This window comes from Lissotriton vulgaris, chromosome 11 (genome assembly GCF_964263255.1).
Source record: "Lissotriton vulgaris chromosome 11, aLisVul1.2, whole genome shotgun sequence".
Classification (NCBI taxonomy): Eukaryota; Metazoa; Chordata; class Amphibia; order Caudata; family Salamandridae; genus Lissotriton; species Lissotriton vulgaris.
This window is the reverse complement of record NC_141699.1, coordinates 282,307,271-282,327,875: the sequence shown is the minus strand read 5'-3', so window position 1 is coordinate 282,327,875 and position 20,605 is coordinate 282,307,271.

The following is a 20,605-nucleotide window of genomic DNA, read 5'->3' as shown; positions in this document are numbered from 1 at the left end:
GGAATATGGTCAGAGTGTGAAATGGGGAAGAGTGAAACAAATGAGATGGTGAGTTGCGAATTGTACAGGGAGTGTGAAATACTACTGGTTTATGTTAAGATGTAGATTTAATCAGTTGTTTAAGTTGAATAAAGTTCATTAGTATGTTTCAACCCTGCACCTTGCAACCCTTGCACGAATGTCATCTCAATCAGAACACAATAGTTTTGCTCGCATGGAACGGCCCCCCCTCCCCCTTCTAAGCCCTCTCCCTTAACGGATTAATTCCCCCCTCCCACCCTTCTAAGCCCTCTCCCTTAACGGATTCATCCCCCCCCCCCCCCCTTCTAAGCCCTCTCCCTTAACGGATTCATCTTTACAATTCCTCTGAGGCGAGCTATGTTTGTGTTGCCAGACTATACCGATGTCATGTTCCAGCCTTACGGCTTGGCACGTGCCGTCCTGGTTCAACTGTACAATTCAGCCTGCGTAGCACTTCCGTACAGTTTAGCTATGACGTGTCATTCTGGCTCAGGCCTACAGTTCAGCCAGCACATGTCATCGCCGAGCATCGCACAGCATTTGGCACATCCTCCATCTGCGAGTCCTCTGCCAAACCTCCCGCAGACGTTGATAAATCGTGCTGCTCGCGTTGCCTTACATTGCTTGGGGGGTGTTGTTTGTTTTTCCCACTGCTGTTGAACTGTTAGGGATAATAGCATCGCGCTAAGTGAGTTTAACTGTATGTGAATAAATCAAGTGCGCGTGGAGAGGACAAGGAGGTGGGACCCGGAAGTCCCGCCTACCTCCGCGCCTCGACTGCAGGAACTACTCTGACGGGCACAGCGCCCCGTGGAGGAGGCAGGGGTGCTGGTCCACCTTCGCGGGGGTGCTGCAGGATGTTAAGAAAGAGAGGGGCGTTAAAAATCCGAGGGAGATGGGGCGCGCGCAGTTTTATAATTAATAAGATATAGACTAGGTGTATTGAAATGGGGCAATAATTAATAAGATAAAAAGGGGTGACGGAATGCAAGCGACAACTCACATCGAAAAAAAGACAGGAGAAGAGAAGAAATGTGTAATGGAAGAGGGTCTGAAGACCACAGAAGGACGAAGAGAGAGCAAGGGAAGGTTTAAACGGCCAATGCCAATACAGATCTCATTGAGATGAATGTAGAGATGAAACAAGTAACAAAGAATAGAGGGAAGAGGGAAAGAAGGCAGATATGAGGTACGGTAGGAAGGAGGGAGGGTGGACGGGGCAATCGGGCTATTAGAAGGAAACAGAAAAGATGAAACAGAGGGAACATAAAATGGTGGAGAGGAAAGGCATGCGAGTAAGTAATAGATGTGCGATTGGGCGCTCAAAGGGAAATGAAGTGAGAAGGAAAGGTATAACACAGACGTAAAACATAATGCACGAGAGGAAGAGGAGGAAAGAGAAAGGGGACAAAGGAAAATAAGGTAAATAAACAAATGCACGAATAAAAGAAAATCAGTTGAGGACAACATCACATAAAGAAAGAAAAAAAAATGAGTTGCAACTTAGAAAAGATATGTAAAGTAGCCAATCTCGGTCACAGATCACATTTACCAGAGTGCAGGGACCAGGTCAGCACCGCGGACAGCACCCGAATGGTTCACTCACGGTCTCCGCTATATTCAGGATATTCCATCAGCATTCCTGTGTGTTATTTTCCGCCGGCACCTTATCTCAGCTTCGCCAAATCCCGCGCACATAGATACAATTCACAGGCCAAAAGAAAGACAGCCTTGTCTCTGTCTGTGCAGTAAATACCTTGAACTGCCATGGATTTGTCCTGCACTTTTAACCACCGGTCCTGCCTAACCAACCTATCCCCACTCTTTACACTTAGGTTGTTGAGTTTACAATCTCTACCTCTTTATTCAACTGTTTCAGCTTGCACTGAGGGAACAAATAAATGATGGCTGGATTCTTGCTGTGCCCATCAGGATGTACCCAACCCACTAATGAGCCCCAAAATTTAAATGAAAAGCTTCTGCGGTTAGTTGTTTGTTATGCTATGGAGATTTGTAGAACGTACCATCTCCAAGGTGGGTTTCCTAGCACTGAGCAAGAATGAGTCTATTGAAAACTAGGGCCTAGTGGAACTACGCTAAAAGCCAGGGGCCTTATTTATGAAAAGTGACGCATCGCTGCGTGAAAACAGCGATGCGTCACTTTTCACTGCGCACTCCCTGCGACACCAATGATGCGTCATATTTAATGTATGACGCATCATGTCGCAAGGAGTTACAGATACGTCAGTATTTCTGACGTATCTGTAAGCGCAAAAGTGACGCATTGCTGGAGTGTGTCACAAAAGTGACGCAACTCCAGCAATGCGTCCTTTCACATGGGGAAAGCCCCATGTGAAAGGGCTTGCGTCAGTCTTACGCCTGCTGTGAGGCAGGTGCAATATTTTGACGCAACAGCGTCCTAATAGTGACGCAGTGAAATCTCATAGATTTCACTGCGTCACTATTACGAGGCTTTTTGCGGGGGAACGCCCCCTCTGCATACATTATACCTGACGCAGGTATAATGTGGCGCAGGGGTTTAAAAAGTGACGCATCTTCCTAGATGCGTCACTTTTTAATTATGGCGCAACAAGGCGCATGTTTTACGCCGCCGATGCGTCACAAAAAGTGACGCATCAGCAGCGCAAAACTGACGCAAGGCCTCATAAATGAGGCCCCAGGTCTTCGGCTTCGGGAGGAATTCAAGGAATGAGAAGGAGGTTCTTATGTGTAGCAGGAGGTCGTTCCACACTTTAGAAGTTATACAGAAGAAAGCTCAACTGCTGGATGTGTTTTTCCGAATACGTGGGATGTGTGCAAGTAGGAGTCCAGACGAGCGCAGGTGTCTGGAAAGTTTGCAAAAGCAGATGCAATTGTGAGGTATGCTGGGGCTATTATGTAGTAATTTGAAAGTGTGGGTGAGGAGTTTGAATTGTGCTTGTTTATGTATGGGGAGTCAGTAGAACGCTTTCAGTTGTGGTGCGATGTGAGGGCAGCATCAGGGGTTGAGAGTGGTTCTGTCCCCTGAGTTCTGAATGGTCTACAGCCTTCTGCTGAGCTTGGTTTTTTAAGCCGACATAGAGTATATTCCTGGAGCCCAGCTTGCTTGTGACGAGGGCATGCAGGACATTTTTTTGGGTGTTGATTGGGAGCCATTTGAAAATCTTCAGGGTATGGAAGAGTGAGGCAGAGTTGGGCAGTTATGTGGAGCTTGCTGATGGTAACGTTCCCAAGGTTCTTGGTGTGGGTTGTGGTAGTGGGTGTATGTGCCAGCTCTGTTGACCATCAGGTGAAGTCCCACAGTGAAGTGCTCTTCCTGTAGATCAAGATTTTGGTCTTGTTGATGTTCAACTTCAGACCAGTGGGTGGTTTCAGCCGTGCAGGCATTAAACTTGACCGGGATACCGGGCACCTGTCCATGGGGGATGGACTGTGAGACCATGTCAAACGCTGCAGAGAGGTCCAGGAAGATGAGGGCAGCCATATCTCTTCTATCCAAACTCATACAGATGTTATCCAGGGCAGTGATGAAGGAAGTTTTCATGCTGTGGTTGGGACTGAAACCAGACTGAGTGGTGTTGATGAGTTGGTGGTTGTTGAGGTATTCGGTGAGGCATCTGTTGATGGTTGTCTCTAAGAGCTTATCTTGTAATGTTAGCAGGGAGTTTGGTTTGTAGTTGCCTATGCTTGAGGGGTCAGCAGAGGGTTTCTTCAGCAATAAGAGGGCAGTTTTTGCAAGCATCTAGGAAGGCTGCAGAAGAAGTGGAGGCATTTAGAGTGGGTGTAAGCATGGCACTGATAAGTTGCAGTCCTCTGGAGTAGGCATGGTTGAGGCATGGGTCCAATGAGCCCCAGAGTGGATAGACTTCATGGTGGTGGCAGTTACTTCTGGGTGATGGCAGGCCATGAGTTGGGGTCCACATGGTCTTCCAGGTGGAAGTTCAAGTGTCCAAATAGAATGCATTTACTAGCATCAAGGGCAAGGGGTGCACTGAAGTCCGTGATGGTGTTGGTGAAGTTGCTGCACGGTCCCAAACGTCTGTATATGAGAGAACCGCTTAGGGTGAAGCTGGCTGTGACGTGGTGCTTGAATGACACATGATGCATGTTGGAGGTGGACATGTCTGTGGAGATGTCACAGCTGATGACTTTCTTGTGGATGATCGTGATTTCACAGTCCAAAGCAAGGCTCAGCCAGGGTTATATGATGAAGAGCACATCTGGGTCATTGTTGTGCAGCAGGACCCAGATCTCTGTGGTGTGTTTGGTGAGTGAGTAAGTGGGTGTTGAGAAGCATGCATTTGAGTGTGAAGTGTTTAGTGTCAGGTTGCAGGACTGTGTGAATGTGAGAGAGTGTATTGTTGCGTGCTGTCGGTGCGAGTGCGGTGAGCATTGTGTGTGGGTAAGTACATGAAAATTTGCAGGAGGCACAGGAGAATGCTCCCTCAGTGTTGTGTGGTACAGCGAGGCAGCAGCGTGTGGAGAGGTGGCCCGGGGTTGAGGTCGCAGAGGGTCTCAGCAGGGTAGTGGCATGAGCTACAAGGACCAAGGTTCCTGGCATTGGGCGGGATCCAGACATGGAGGGGCATAGACAGCCATGCCTTTGGTACACCAGTTGTGTATCCGTGTTGTGGCAGCCAGGAAGTATGTCCTGGGAGGAGTGATGTCACTTCCTCTGCAAATGGATAATGGGAAATCCAGTGATGTAATTTCCTGTGCAGCTGGATGATGGAAAGCTCGTATTTCTACATAGCAAGGATATGACCTACCGCTGGGACAGGTCTGTTTATTTTGGGGATGGTCAAGACTTGCATAGAGCTGGCTTTATACCATAATGACACAAAAGTGCTAACAATAGACCCATAATCCTTTAGACCCTCAGATTCTAAGTAGCTGAATGCTGCCGTTATAAGCAGTTACTCCTCAGAAACCTAAGGTTATCATTAATGCCGTAACATCCAGAGACCAGTTGAAGATTTCGTTTTTCGAAGTTAGCTTTGTTTTTTTTCGCTCCTGAAATAAAATTTCACCATGAATACACGTTATCTCAATTTTGGCTGACAAACACTTATTTGAGACTTCAAGACAGGTTTCCATTGAAAGAGAAGGAGTTAAAGATAACTGTTTCAGACTACACCTAATATTCAATACACTTAAATGTACAAAGCATAAGGCAGCCAATACCCTTTACAAGCTCAGCATTTTATCACCTAGTTGAAAAAGACTTTTACATGTTCTTTCTATCATCCAGAGTACTGGTATGAGGGATATGAGGAATATAAGTGCAATGGGGGAGCACCCTCACATCTAAATAAAGGGTAAGGGTTTTTGTTGGCCAAGGTCCATGTTTGTAGACTGTGCAGAAATCACAGACTAGAAGGTTGAGATTGCTAAGGTGATGCACTTTCAGTGGCGGCGGCACAGGTAAGAGCGGTAGGGCCTGGCGGGGGGAAAGTCGCCAGATGACAGGATAGGTCAAATTAAATATTTAAAAAAAACTTACCTTGGGCTCGCCGCATCGCCTAGTATGAGGCGAGCGCAAGGTAAGTGTTTTTTATTTTTTTTATTTGACCTATTTCATTGTCTGATGACTTCCCCCACCCCATCTCACCCTGCCCTACCGCCCCACTGCTCTTACCTGTGCCAGCCACCACTGAGCAAATTCCAAAAAGACTGGATTGTGGAGGTCTGATGATTGCAAAAACTATATTGGATTAATAATGCCTTGTAATTAGCACTTGCAGAACGTATTATATTCAAAATGTGAGATAATGTACTAACCTTTCAGCAAATATGGGATGGCTTTTTAGCCTTATATAATTATTACTAACAGTAGACAAAGAGCATCATCTAGTAGAAACGTATCATATTGCTTAAGAAGAAAAAAGATAAAAGAAAGACCGTATTGAAAACAGCAATTTAGTATTAACGAAAGTTAGAAACTATCTTTCTAGACTATTTATTTCTCCAAATCAGTACAAAATAGCAGCTTAATAAAGCATGTAAATAATTACAATTCTATTAATATTATTTCTATTTGGAATATTCTATCTTCGAGCACAAACACTGTGAAATGCAACGTCACATAATATGCGTTTCTTTAATATACCTGTATTCTATTAAAATATTTCAACTATAATATGTAATACAACCTTGATGCTGTTAGAAATAATAAGGTTTTGTGATACAGTCGATGTTGTTTTATTTAAATAACAGGGCAATTTAGTTGGCTTACGCCCATGGCTCAAATTGATTTGTGTGGAGTTGGGCAAACAAGACCAGTGAGAGGGCTCAGGTATGAAGTCAAATGATTCTCTTGCTGCACCTCTACCAGGATCAGCTGGCCGCCCTAGGAAGATGTGCATACTTCTCTGTCTACTCATTCAAGACTGGGGCCAAATGGTCCAGTTTCCTTCTCCTCGTATCTGGCATCCCTCTCCAATGTGGAGCCAAGAGATGAAGCAATGGAAGAGATGGGCACCAGTGTGAATAAGCACAATAATCTAGGCCAAGTGAACGCCTGCATTTTACACCGCAATCTCCTTTTTTATTTCTTGTAAAGCACAAGTGAAGGGTGCCTAGACCCCAGCTCCCCTATTTATATTAGGTCTTTTTATTTATTTCCTCTTATCCCCGATATAGGGCTGTGCGGTCCTTGGAGTGTTTTCTTTGAGTTTTTTGCTATTTTAACTTTCATTTCTGTTGGCAGTCTCTTTTATTTGGTTTCTTTAAATTGATTCGTCCTGCTTCCGCCGTGATGTGGGTAGGGGCTACTTTCTTCTTCCTGTCATGGCAGCCTCTATCGCCTTTTAAAGGTAGAAGTATCCCGGACACACAGCTGGCGTAGTCCTGGTGTGTCAAAGATGTGCCTAAGGCCAGTCCATCTATGCTCATCCTTGTGCATCGGTGGGCATGGGCATACCATGCTGTTCTTAACACCTCCTGTACTTCGCGCCTCTACTCAGGTGAGCATCTTATGGGTTTTTTTGGTTCCTTTTATTCCTCTCTCAGTCCTAGTGCTCGTGCGGCATTTTTGTGCCGAAACCCTTTACCATACAATCACCCGAAGGTAGGTGGGCTCACATACCAATGCCACTAGACTCAACCAGCTTTGAAGGGAAAATATATTCCCATCAGACTGGTAAATGTGTGCTTGGCTGTGTCTGGCACCACATTAAGTAGCTGATTGAGGCCCAAGGAATCCAGCTAATAGATCTCACCAAAGCATGGTTGGTAAAGACTGGTCCTCTCTTGCTGAAGTTCTAGTCCCTCCAACTATTACATTGAGTGAGGGAGGAGGAGGAGGATTTTTTACCCACAAAAGTCTACAGATCTCTTCGATCCAGTGCAAACAATATGATGGTGCAGAATCCTTCATTGCAGAGCTGACTCTGTCCAGAGACTTTACAATAGGTGGGGTTTTAATGTATTGTCCTTCTAATTTATGCATTAAATCTTTTAAGTGGCATGATGACACTCTAACCTAAGATGCCACGTCTTTTGATGAACTATTCAACTTTTGTAATTTTAATATTTGGGCTGTAGACCCTTGCAACTGAGGCCTCAGATTTCTTAATATAGAACTTTTTAACATAGAACATGGCATAACAAGTCTTCTTTACTAAACAGGATTAGGGCACATTACAACTGCCCACCCATCTGTATACAAATCTTACTTCCGAGGCCCAGATATATTCTTTCATAAAGTATTTAGATAAGTTTTGTGTGCTCGTGACCTCTAAAAAAGCCGAACTCCATACAAAAATATTTTAAATGATCCCCTGAACCTTTTAGAACAGAATTGTAAGGACTTTGGAAGGATCAAGAAGGAAAACCTATCGAGCTTACTCCGTTTTGCCATACATAAGCGACTTAAGAAGATACTTTCACCTGCTTCGGATAGCTAAAAAAATGTTATGCTTCCCCCATTCTGACTGTTGATTTTAAGCCAAAGCAGTCTTTAAACTTGTTGAATCTTCAGCATACCTCACTGCTCTTTCATGTAAGCCCATCCCAGCCCAAGAACTGGTTGATTCTTTAGTTACATTCTTATTCGCAGGGTCACGAATATCATACCTCTTTCATCAAACTTCTCATTGCTGTAACTCCACTCCTATGCTTATCAGTTTTGCACCATTAGCCCCTCAGATGAATGGTAAGCTATATGCCTCTGGACACTTTCGTGGGAGTTATTTACTTATTAGAATTATTTGGGCTTATTAATATGACTTATTTACAACGAAAACAAAAAGTGGTGATGTTCACAATGTTGTTTTCTTGACTTAGGTTCATTAGGCCTCGTCTCCATCTTTAAACGTAATGACTGCAATTTCATAATATTCATTGCATGTTTATGATTCTCATTGACATTGGTTGCAGCATAATGTGCAGTTTTTATTTTGTAATGCCATGCTGTTCTCAAGGACCTTGTAGTCACCATGACAGGATTCATTTCCTTGGTAAACTCAAGATGGTATTTATTAAGATAGTAGGTTTAAGATAAAGATACAGTGAGCCCCACTAGGAGCAGCCTTCTGCTGCTCAGCCCATTCTACCAACTGACTAACTCCACTCATCCAACATTCCACAGCAACATTCCACATCACACTCACACTGGCTGAGCAGCAGGTACAACACTTCTCACTTCCGCATATTAAACGAAAATACAATGCAATCATACAAGTGGAAAGAACATGAACGAGAAAATAACAGGCACATAAATGGGAAACTGTACCACTGCAAAGACCTGAGAGAGGTAGAGTGCAAACCAGAAAGAATGGAAAGTAAGGAAAACACAGTACAGTGGGCTTGCAAGTTAACATCCAAAAATGCTAGAAAGCACAGGAGAAAAAGGAAATTTGCATGAATGTCATCAAAAGGCAAAGCAAAAGTAAAACGTCAATAACGCATAGATCCTTTCCAGGAAAAGTCGCCAAATGTTGTAATCATGACGGGATCCAGTTCCTTGGTAAACGCAAGATGGCATTTATTAAGATAGTAGGTTCAAGATAAAGATACAGTGAGCCCCACTAGGAGTAGCCTTCTGCTGCTCAGCCCATTCTCCCAACTGACAAACTTCACTCATCCAACATCCCGCAGCATCATCCACCCCAACATTCCACACCACACTCACACTGGCTGAGCAGCAGGTACAACAGACCTCTGGAGGAAGCTTTTAGAGACTTCCTGCCTGCACACTATATTGTATTTACTCTTGAGTCTTTTCATTCTTCATGTAACTAGTTTGTTCTGACACCTCCAATGGTATTGGATCAGAAGGGGCGGATCAATATTCATGTAGTACGATAGTGTTTGCAGAGTGGGATTATATGTCATTTTATAATGCTAAAATGTGATGTTTTGTAAATATTGATACTTTTGCACACCATGCTGACACTGCATTTTGTGTTCCTTTCTAGGGTAATAATTACTATATAAGCCCACTGAATTTAGGGATGAGCCAGATTCTTTTCTGGGGCTCTAGAGATGCTGCCTGTTTCTCTGCAAAGGACTTTAGAAAAGCTTGCTCAATCTCACTGCTCCTAATTCCAGCTAAACTATTAGAAAGACCTGTGACGAACTGGCTTTAAAACTCTGTATAAAGTAACTCCATATTCAACCTAGTATAAGCTGGCTGTTAGGCCTCACTCAGTACTAATATCACACTGTCCTTATGGCAGCTCAGTTCAATGGTACAAAGCTGCTAGCGGTGTTCAACACTGTTGATCATAACATTGTTTTAGACAGCTTGCATAATGTCCACATCCAAGATCGACCCCTCTACTGGTTGTCCTCCTTTCTCTTAGACAAACTTTAGGTAGTCCATTGCGGCTCTTTCTCCTGCTTGGCTGCAGTGACGGTCGGTGCAGGTAAGAGTGGTGGGGCTTGGGAGAGGGGAAGTGGACAGGTGTCTACGAGGGAAAAGAAAAAAGAAAAAGAAACCGCAACCGCATCGCTGACTCAGCGATGCGGGGAGCGCAACGTAAGTTTTTTTCTTTTTATAGATTTTATTTTCCCTCGTCGTCTGTCAGCTCCTCTCGTTCCCCCGACACACCGCTCTTACCTGCACTGTTCATCACTCCTTGGCTGGAGCATTCACCTGGAAAGTGCCCACTGGACTATATGTTGCTACCCATCCTTCTCATTCTTTATCTTCTACCTCTTGTTCATCTGAAATTAAGGAATAGCTGAACATTATTCTTTTTGACCTCGATGTTAAGACCTGGTCTGTTAATCTTCCCTCTTGTACTTAGCACCTCAGATCTACAACTCGACAACACCAAGACACCTTCTTTAGATGTTTATGTTGTTTGTTGTGAAAATAAATGTCCATATCCTATATTAGAACATTGGAATGTTGGGAGCTCCATTGAAAACAATGGAGTGCTCTGGGCTTATAATGGCTGGTATTTGCCTGGAGCTCCAACATTCCAATGTTTCTTTGTTCACAGCTCTGGCTGTGAACAAAGGGTTCAGGGAGCCTGAGGGGATTCCAATCCCCTCTCGCTCTCAAAGGGCTTTGTTTTTTTTTGTTAGAATATTCTGTTCTCTAATGACAAAATGTTCTAGTAGCCTTATAGCCCTTCGTAGATGGTCTATACCGCTATTAAAGTCCCTCTCCCTTGTTAAAGGCCCTGGCCTTCGGCTCGGGCCTTTAACGCTGGAGAGGGCCTTTAATAGCCGGTATAGCCCTCTACGGCGTGCTATAAGGCTATGGTAATGTTCAGAGGCCCACTGTGTATGTTTGTTATTATGTTGCTTATTGCCTCAAGATTTGGTTCTGTTCTCTCAGGAGAGATTCAACAGAGTGAATGGGGGAGAATTCACTCTCCCAGCTAGACCTTCTCTAGGTGTCTTGTACTTGGGACCAAGAAGTTGTGGGGCCATATCTCTTAGATAAACTGCATGATACGAGTAACACCCACCGCAGAGTCAGGGATGGTGTTGCCCTCGAGTATGGATGAGGCAATGTGTCCCTAGCATGACATTCATAACAGCATTTCAAAATACAGTCGTTGATAAAGACTGACTAAAAAAGAGCGTTCAAGGTCAGTAAAGTTAAAACCATAAAGGTTTATGAAAAAATTAAAGTGCAATACATAAAGGTAAAAATATAGATATAACAGTCCCAGTGAATCAGTCAAAGGGCACAGCAGCCAACTACCACAAAGGCTCTCAGAGTTAAAATAAAAACATCACTAAGCACAATCTGAAAAATAGTCTATGTTCAAAATGTGCAACAAATCCATAGAGAAATGGGAAATTTCCCTAGTAGAGAGCTAAATTGACCTGGCTCACACGGAAGTTTAGGGGTGTTTATAGCAAATTGTGCCATGGAAAGCAATTGAAATTGGACGGTCCAAATGAGATGAGCAAATGTATCAAAACTACAGGAAATCACAGTTAAACTTTATGAAACGTCATATATCACTATCCTAGTAATATCCATCTAAATAAATAATGATTACGCCACTTTTCACCTAATTTCATCGGAGGTCTTAGTATAAATATGCTTACGCAATGAAAAGAGGCATGGTGAGTGCAGTATGGTGTGTGAGCAGGAAGGGCCTTGAAATGTATCCCAATGCTTCCTCCCAAGTTCTTCAACAATATGTCAGTACAAAACAAACCGTACACATTTTGCTGCATGTGTTGTCAATGAGAAATATAAACACACAATAAACATTAGGAAACGAACCATGTTAGTACAAGATGGAGTCGAGGCCTATTTGAGGCCTAGTTTAGCATAGGTCAGGAAAACACAGCTCTGTACATCCCAGCATTTTTGTTTCAATTACAAATGACTCATATTATTTAGCACACATGATTCTAATCAGGAAATAACGCCCATAGAGGCAAAAGCTAAGGTAGGTGTGGAATCCTATGAGTTTTAAATTTCATCTAATCCTGATGGCCCCTGGACAGGTGGGAAGTATTTTGTGGGATAAACAGAGACTAATGCCTTCTCCTCAATTCCTATTGCTCAGTAGTAAATTGGGTCCATGATTGGTTTAGTAGTTCCTCCATTTCCATACTACTTTCACACTTTAACCTGTTCGGTGCGTCCGACGTCACAGTGGGCAAGTGCGGAGGACGGCCGGGGACCGTCCGAAACACGCTCACTCATTAATTCACCCACACTGCGGCGGAATTCGCACCGTGGTCAACGGGTTAAAGTGTAGAACTCAATGACAGATCTGTTATTATATGAAAGGGTGCTTGAACAAAGTGGTCAGAGTGAGGAAAAACGATGGAAATCAGTGCACAAAACACAGGCTTCCTTAGTGATCTCTCATTCCCTCTACCAAAACTCGTAATCAGGACTCACATCTGAAAATGGCAGCAAGCTGCATTATCAATAATCGTTAGTTGCGTTTTTCAAACCTGCTACCAAATTATGATATCTGCATAACTGGCTTGGAACATACCATGTATTCTGGACATCTTGAACTCCATAGATTTTGTAACTAGAATTGTTTCACTGGTGGTCTGTACTGTGTAGATATTGTGCATACAAGCTGTTGTTTTCATTAAACCATAGCATAATGTTCATACAGCCATCTCATATTCATTTACATTTCCTACCTTTGATACATCGGCATTTTGATAAAGTAAATATTCAACTGAACATAAATAGTGCTCCACAGATTGAGATCCTTCTGAACATGTCACCAGGTGTTAGTTCTTTGGTAACACTAAACGGCTAACTCCATGAAAGCGTACGGCCATGGTCAACAGCCTGGTCAACAGTCATATCATTTTCGTTTCGAAATTTACATGAAATGCACCAAAAGGATGTAAAAATTTGCATTGTTGTGCGAAATGCCAGCTTAAGGAATGGGCACTATATTTTAGCACAAAATCCCCATCTCTGGCATGAGGGAGCATTTAGTCCAAAAAGGACTGCAAATTGCGTGTGACCCAAACAACTGCTGCTCACTTTCGGTTTGTTCCATAATCCTGTGTCCTGCAATACACTTTTTACGCTATTAAAGTCTCAGCTATGCAACTTGGCATACTTACGCCTTCTCAGGGTTCTCAATTATCAATCGTAATATGAAATTAAGTAAGCTTACAACTGCATAAATTAAATTTCGTCCAAGACTACATATCACTCAGCTTATATGACCATCATGTTTTGGGTACCAACACCTTCTGGCAGTTATTGGTCCTATCCTCACCAACAAACCCACAACCGCCAGAACCAACTTACACAATGGAATGAAGGCCGTTGCTACCTGGATGAAAGACAGCCAGTCGAAGTTGGCATGATTCGCGGGTGAGGAGGGCAAAGAGGGGGTCACACGGGAAGGGGGTCACGCAGGGGAAGAGGGGTGTTAGTTTAAGTTTAATTATATATTTTTAAAAATAACTTACCTCAGCCGCCCAATCCGGTCCTAAGTCATCTCTGCTCCTTGCAGCCGCAGGAAGCAGGACGCAGGCAGCCTCCCTCCCCTTCTCTAAGCCAATCACAATGCTGTATATTGTGTTGCAATTGGCTGGGATGCCGACCACACAGGCATCTATGGGGAGGCTGTTTTTTCCATGCAGGCATTGAGCTAGCCACTTCTGCCCTGTTGCAGGACCGCCCACACGCCTACCCCCAACCAAACCCTTCTGCTTTCTCGCAGTGCAAGGAAGCAAGTGAACGACGCTTCTCTGCCCACATGGAGAAGACGCCCTTGAAGACTGCTGCCTCCAGTTTAATTTGGAAAAGACCAAAGTACTCATCCTGGGACCCACCCCTTCAGCCTGGGGCAACTCCTGGTGGCTAGCTGCTTTGGGATCCCCCCACCCCGACGGACCACGCACGCAACCTCAGTATCATACTGGATTCATCACTCACAATGAACCGCCAAATCAACACAGTTTCGTCAGCTTGTTTCCACATTTTCCACCTGCTCCAAAAGATTTTCAGATGGATCCCCAGAGAATCCAGGAAGATGGTTACCCACACACTCATCACCATCAGACTCGACTACGGCAACGCACTCCACGCCGGCTTCACCCAGAAACCGCTCAAGAAACTACAGAGCATTCAAAATGCAGCAGCCAGGCGGGTCCAAGACATCCCTGCCGCAGTCACATCACACAACATATTCGATAACTCCACTGGCTCCCAATCAACAAGAGAATCACCTTCAAGCTCCTCACTCACACCTACAAAACTCTACACGACGAAGGACCAGCATACACTGCCTTGCATTCCACGTATCCGCCAGACAACTCTGCTCCGCCCAACTCGCCCTAGCCTCCGTCCATAGGATCCAAAAGACCAGAACCAGAGGAAGTTCATCACTGACCTATTCAAGAAGCACCTCAAGACCTTGCTCTTCGAATGATCCTCCACCCAGTGTGACCAGCAGTCCCCAGCACCTTGAGACCCTCAGGGGTGAGTAGCAGCACTATACAAGCTCCTGATTGATTCAATAAATGACTTGTGTTTCCCCGAATCTGACCTAATCCACCCTCTAATGAGCCTGCCGCACCTCAGTTGTTCCTCAGTCTGCCCACACCTCATTGTGCTCTACATGATCTCAGTCCCATTAACACCAGTCTGCACAGGTCTTGTGGTTGTCTTTTATGATGGCATCCTCACGTCCACCAGTCTGCAAAAATCTTTAAGTGGCTAGGCATGACTTCAGTTTGCTCTCATTGGTCTGCATGGCTCTCATGATGGACAAGTAATATGCATTTACAATCTCTACAATCTCCTCAATCTGCCCAGCCCTCATATCAGTTCTTCATGATATAACTTCCTTTCTCATTGTCTGCACAGACCTTAAGGAGAAACTATGTGATCTCATTTTCAATTTACTGTGTGCAGGCACCTCATTTGCTGTCTTACTCTGTAGGTGCAAAATAATATCCCTATATACATTATTCGCTCACCCCTTGGTATAAATGGATCTTATGCCAGCCCTTGATTTGCATAGCAGGTGGTTCGATGGACCGCTCTCTGGGCCTGATTGACGTCATTTGCCCTACCTTCATCTGCAGGGAACTTAAAACTGTCCTACATGACCACAAACATATGTGTGCAGAACTTTTGGCATTCTGCATGACGTTATGTGGTAATTGCCTCAATGTGACTGGCTATCAGTTTTGATTTTGCATGGCCTTATTTGTACTCCCCTCGATTTCTCTGAGCTTATTACTGTAGAACTTTAAAATGCAACAGTATAATCAACACTTTATTTTATGCTGGGTTAAAATGAATGCGTTAGATCAACACATTTTGTATTCTGCTGTGAAATCGTCACTGAAACTACTGTTCGTTAGTGTGAATTACACGCCTCTTGCCACTCTCTGTCTTCATCCACCGCCAGAAAGACTTTCTTTGTATGCTCAATTATCCTGACACATGATTACTTAGAGATGTATTCAGCCTAGTATGTATTGATTCAAGTAACAGAACCTCCAGTGAAAGAACACATTGTCCCAGCATACAACCATTTGTGGTGTAGAGATAAAAGCTCAGGGTCACATTTATTACAACACAATTTTTCGAATATTCTGAGAATATACTTCAAAATAAGCCACTCATTTTTTAGTTACAGTGAGGCATTAAGAGAGCCATATTCCTCAGCCAACCGGATTACCTGATTCTCTAAACAATGCCATATATTCTGTTATGAACTACCCAGCTGGGATGTAGTTCTACAGCATCCAAATTTTTTTATTACACCACAAAGTGAGGTTTTCAGTTCAGGATTAATAATGGACCACCTAATCAAGGTAGAGGTGCCTGCCGGGTTCCCTCCCCTTTCACCCTTTTGGGAGATAAACCTCAGAGATGAACCGAGGCAAGGAGCCCAACAGCTGACTAGTCGCCAAGAGCCATTTCCTTGTGAGCTATGTAAGTGGAGCACTGTTTATAAATAGTGACTTGCCACATGAATGCCACTCCTCTACCTACACCTGGGGTAACATTAATGATAGTATGAATCAGATATGTTATGTAGCTGGCGATATAACAATGTGAAGCATGAGCCTACCCCGCCCCACCGCATGTGACCAAAAAGTTACTAGTCAGAGAACTGCCTAATATATATGGGACCAAAAGTCACACGCACTACTAGGGTGAAGTAGGAACACCAGCTAAGATTGGACACAAATCAACCCTCTTGTGAAAATACACCTTCTCCTACTACCCAAAAACCATGAAGGGTGGGCGTAAAAAAAGCAGGCCTCGAACTATGCATTGAACCCCACTTCGGAAAGTGGAGGGGGGATTAAGGCATTACTTTCTGGGAACAAAAGGGGGTGGTGATGGACGGAGCATCTGAATCAATCAAACACTCACACCCAGTCAAAAGATCTGGGTTTAATCCATCACCGTTCTTTAGCTCACTCTGCCACCCTAGTTCAGACATGGCTATATGCAAATCAGTCTGACCCTGTGCCTCATGGGAACAGTCCAGCCCGAACTGCCAAGCCATGTCTTCCCTGGACCGGAAACAAGCTTCCAAAGACCGGTTTCTGGCATTCCAGCCGTCTTCAGCCCAGCTTGCTTGAATCCAGTGGCAAAGAAAGCAAGGGACTCACGTCTGAGCATACCCTGCCACACTTATGGCGGCCAAAAGCACTACAAAAGGGGGTGGTGATGGACGGAGCATCTGAATCAATTGGTCTTTATTTCGTCAAACTTTGCCATAAAAGATTTACATCATATACATTTCATAAAATAAAAACAATAAATCCCCTGGTTAGGACAATTGATTGGTATACCATTAAAAGCAATATGGATTAACAAAGATACAAATGTGAAAGGTAGTACATCTCTAGCTTTAAAAGCAGTGAGGAACGGAGCTGAAAAATATACAGTTTTAAAACATACATTTACACCATAAAGCAGCTAAAACGAGCGAACAAGTCGTTGATGATTTGGATCTTATAGCTTTATACCTTTTTTCTTTCGCACAATGTAAATTGAGTGCAAAAAACGACTGACACTAAATACAATTACTCGCGTTGTATCAGATTTGATCATTCTCAGTGCCGTCGTGCATGACCTTATTCCCAACAGGTTACACAGAGGTTTAATCCACTTCCTTCTGGCCAACACATATGCTGGCAGAAGAATAGGATATGCTGGTCATCCTCCTTGTGATTACTCTCACACATAGAACATATTTCACTAGTTGTATGGTCCTCATCAACATTACCCTTTCTAGACCAACGTGCCAAGGTAGAGTTGGTCACAAGATTACCATATCTGAATTTCAAAAAAAGGGTTTTCGCTAGTGGGGGCTCAATTTCATCTAAAACATTCTCAAAAAATGGTTCATCCTTGAACCTGAGAAAGTTATTTACTAGTGTCCCACCACTATTTCCATTGGTCATTTGGTTAATTATAAAGTCCCAAAAAGCCATTTTCACCATTTTTTTTAATTATGGGGTAAACTTTCAGGATTCTCCCAAAATTGTGATAAGCCTATTCTGATTAACCACAGCTTAACATGTTTTAGCCACACATTAGAGTTCGATCCATCCATACCCATTATCTCTTTTATTTCATTTTTGTAGTCAAGCAGTTCTGGTGTTAGCCAAAGTCTTACCCATAGCATTAATGGTTGGATAATGGTGTAGTGGTCAGTTCTTCTGGCATTTAAATCCAACTGTAATGGTACTAGGGCGGTGCCTTTTGGAACCCTTACGAGACTTCTCATAAATTTGTTTTCAGGTATCAAAAACACTTCCTTTGACATTGGCCCCCAGATCTCAGCACCATAAAGTGCAGCCGATTGAACTTTGAATTTAAACAGTTCTAGTGCTGGAGAAACAGCTTTACAGGTGCTTGCACCCTGCTTCTTCAAAATGGGTATGGTGTTCTGGGTGAATATTAGCTTACTTTTCTCAATTTGGGGTCTCCACGTGAGATTAGAGTCGATTGTGACCCCCAAATAGGAAAAGTTTTGAACAGATTCTAGTCTTTGGCCATTTAGTGATAAGTGTCCTTTGTCTGGTCTGATTGGGTTTAATGCCATGCATTTAGTTTTTTTTGCGTTAATTTCCAAGCCTCTCTTAATACAATATTTGCTAAATGAATGCAGTAATGCCTGTAAGCCTTTCTTGGTTTGGGAAATTAAAAAGGTATCATCCGCGAATAGTAACGCGGATACCCTTTCCCCATTTAGTTTTGTAGAGTCTTTTTTACAACCCTCCAAATGAGCAGGAATATCATTCACATAAATGGAAAATAAGGTGGGGGCCAAAACACAGCCTTGGCGGACCCCATGCTCAATGGGTATATTCTGAGTCAATTCCCAATTTGGGCCCCATCTTACTTTAGCGAAATTATTAGCATGTAATCCAATAATCTGAGTCAACAGACAATCGGGAAGTCCTGCCTTATGGAGAGACATCCATAAAAGATCTCGTGGCACTAGATCGAAGGCTGCCCTGAGATCAACAGAGGCGACATATAAATATCCCTTTTTAATCTGGACATATTTCCAATAAAGGCAGCAAAGTCTAAAAACTTGGTCAATGGTGCTCACTTTGTTCCTAAACCCAGCTTGGAACTTTGTGAGAACCGAATGGTCTTCCAACCACAAGTTAACACGAGTTAAAATGTGCCTAGAATAGATTTTCTGAAGAATATCCATTAGGCTAATTGGTCGGTAGTTTGAAGGTTCCGACCGGTCACCCTTTTTAAAAATTAAAACAATTTCGGCTCCTCTCCAGTTTTCAGGGAAATCTACACTACAAGACAACGTGTTACACAGGTGATTAATGTAAGGTGCCCAGACCTTTAGATCATGCTTGTAGAGGTCCCCCGGGATTTTATCTAAGCCAGGTGCTTTACCATTTTTCACAGAATTAATAGCCGCATCAGTTTCCTCTAAAGTAAAGTTAATGCTAATGCCCGAAGGTGTGAACTGTAAAACCTCCTCGCTGGTTACATGGGAAAAATCATCGTATTTCTTATAAATAGTAGTAAAGTGATTAACCCTGAATCAATCAAACACTCACACCCAGTCAAAAGATCTGGGTTTAATCCATCACCGTTCTTTAGCCCACTCTGCCACCCCAGTTCAGACATGGCTATATGCAAATCAGTCTGACCCTGTGCCTCACGGGAACAGTCCAGCCCGAACTGTCAAGCCATGTCTTCCCTGGACCGGAAACAAGCTTCCGAGGACCGGTTTCTGGCATTCCAGCCGTCTTCAGCCCGGCTTGCTTGAATCCAGTGGCAAAGTGAGCAAGGGACTCACGTCTGAGCATACCCTGCCACACTTATGGAGACCAAAAGCGGTACAAAAGGGGGTGGTGATGGACGGAGCATCTGAATCAATCAAACACTCACACCCAGTCAAAAGATCTCTCTGGGAACACTGTGGGTCATGAGGATCACAGAGGTTAAAAGGACCTCTGCTCAGGATTATTGACCACTGATCTATAATGCACCGTACTGTCGCCCAGAGACCTTTCCTACAATTGACAACAACTGAATCACCAAGCTTGAAAAACTCTTATAATAAAGGGTGCCTCCGACGTGCCATTGACGAGCAGTAGGTGAGTATCCTCCACACCCCATAATGCTGGATGGGCCGCTTTTCTAGAAGGTTTTCATACTTGTTCACAACACACTTTTAAAGGCACCATACATATCTAAATGGGAACTATGGAGCTCATTTGTATAGTGGGCGGATCGTCACCGCACGTATGGCGGTGGCAATCCGCCCACTAAAAACCACTGCCCGCTCCCAAATTCCCCTGCTTCATTACCATGGCGGACGGACTCCGGCGGACATAAAGACTGTCCGCTGGTTTTCCGCCCGGTAGCAGAGTCGACCGGGCGGAAAAGCAGCTAACATGGTGGCGGTGTCTGAGAGACACCGCCATCCATATTAGCATGAATGAGGGGATGTGCCTTTCTGTGGAAAGGCAGACGGTTTCTGCAATTGGAGGCCCGTAGTGGGGCCCCAGGGATTGTGGGGGGTGGACATGGGGGGTACCTATGGTACTCCCCTGAAGTTCCATGCACAACATAGCAGGCACCGCACAGTGCCTGCCACGTTGTGCATGGAAGTGCAAGACATGCCTTCCTGGCATTTTGGCTGGCGGTGCTGAGAGCACTGCCTGCCTCAATGTCAGGAATGCAGGATGCGCCCGCCAGTGTGACGGGCGCATCCTAATGTCTGCAACGGGACCCCTGCACCAATGGCGGGTGGTCCCATTCTTCGACAGGATGGCAGGCGGACAAAGTCCGCCCGCCATCCTAATGACCCCCTATGTTTGGTGATGTGGCTGGCATATAAACAAATATCCTTTGGCTCGGGCTTTTAACACTGGAGCTGGCCTTTAATGGCCGGTAGAGCACCCTACAGCGGGCTCTAAGGCTATGTCGGAGATATTTTAACTTGATCTGTAAGGTTCGAGAATCAGCCTTACAATATTTTCCTCAATAAAGGTGATCCCTATGACCCTGTCTCATATAGTTATGTATCCCCTATCACGCTTCTGGAGGTTACCAGACGGTCGGCTTGAGACTTGCTTGAGAGACGTCCTTTCTTCCAGAAAACCATCCAGTTGAAGTACACTAATGACTCAGAAATTCCTTTCATGAAGAACAGCT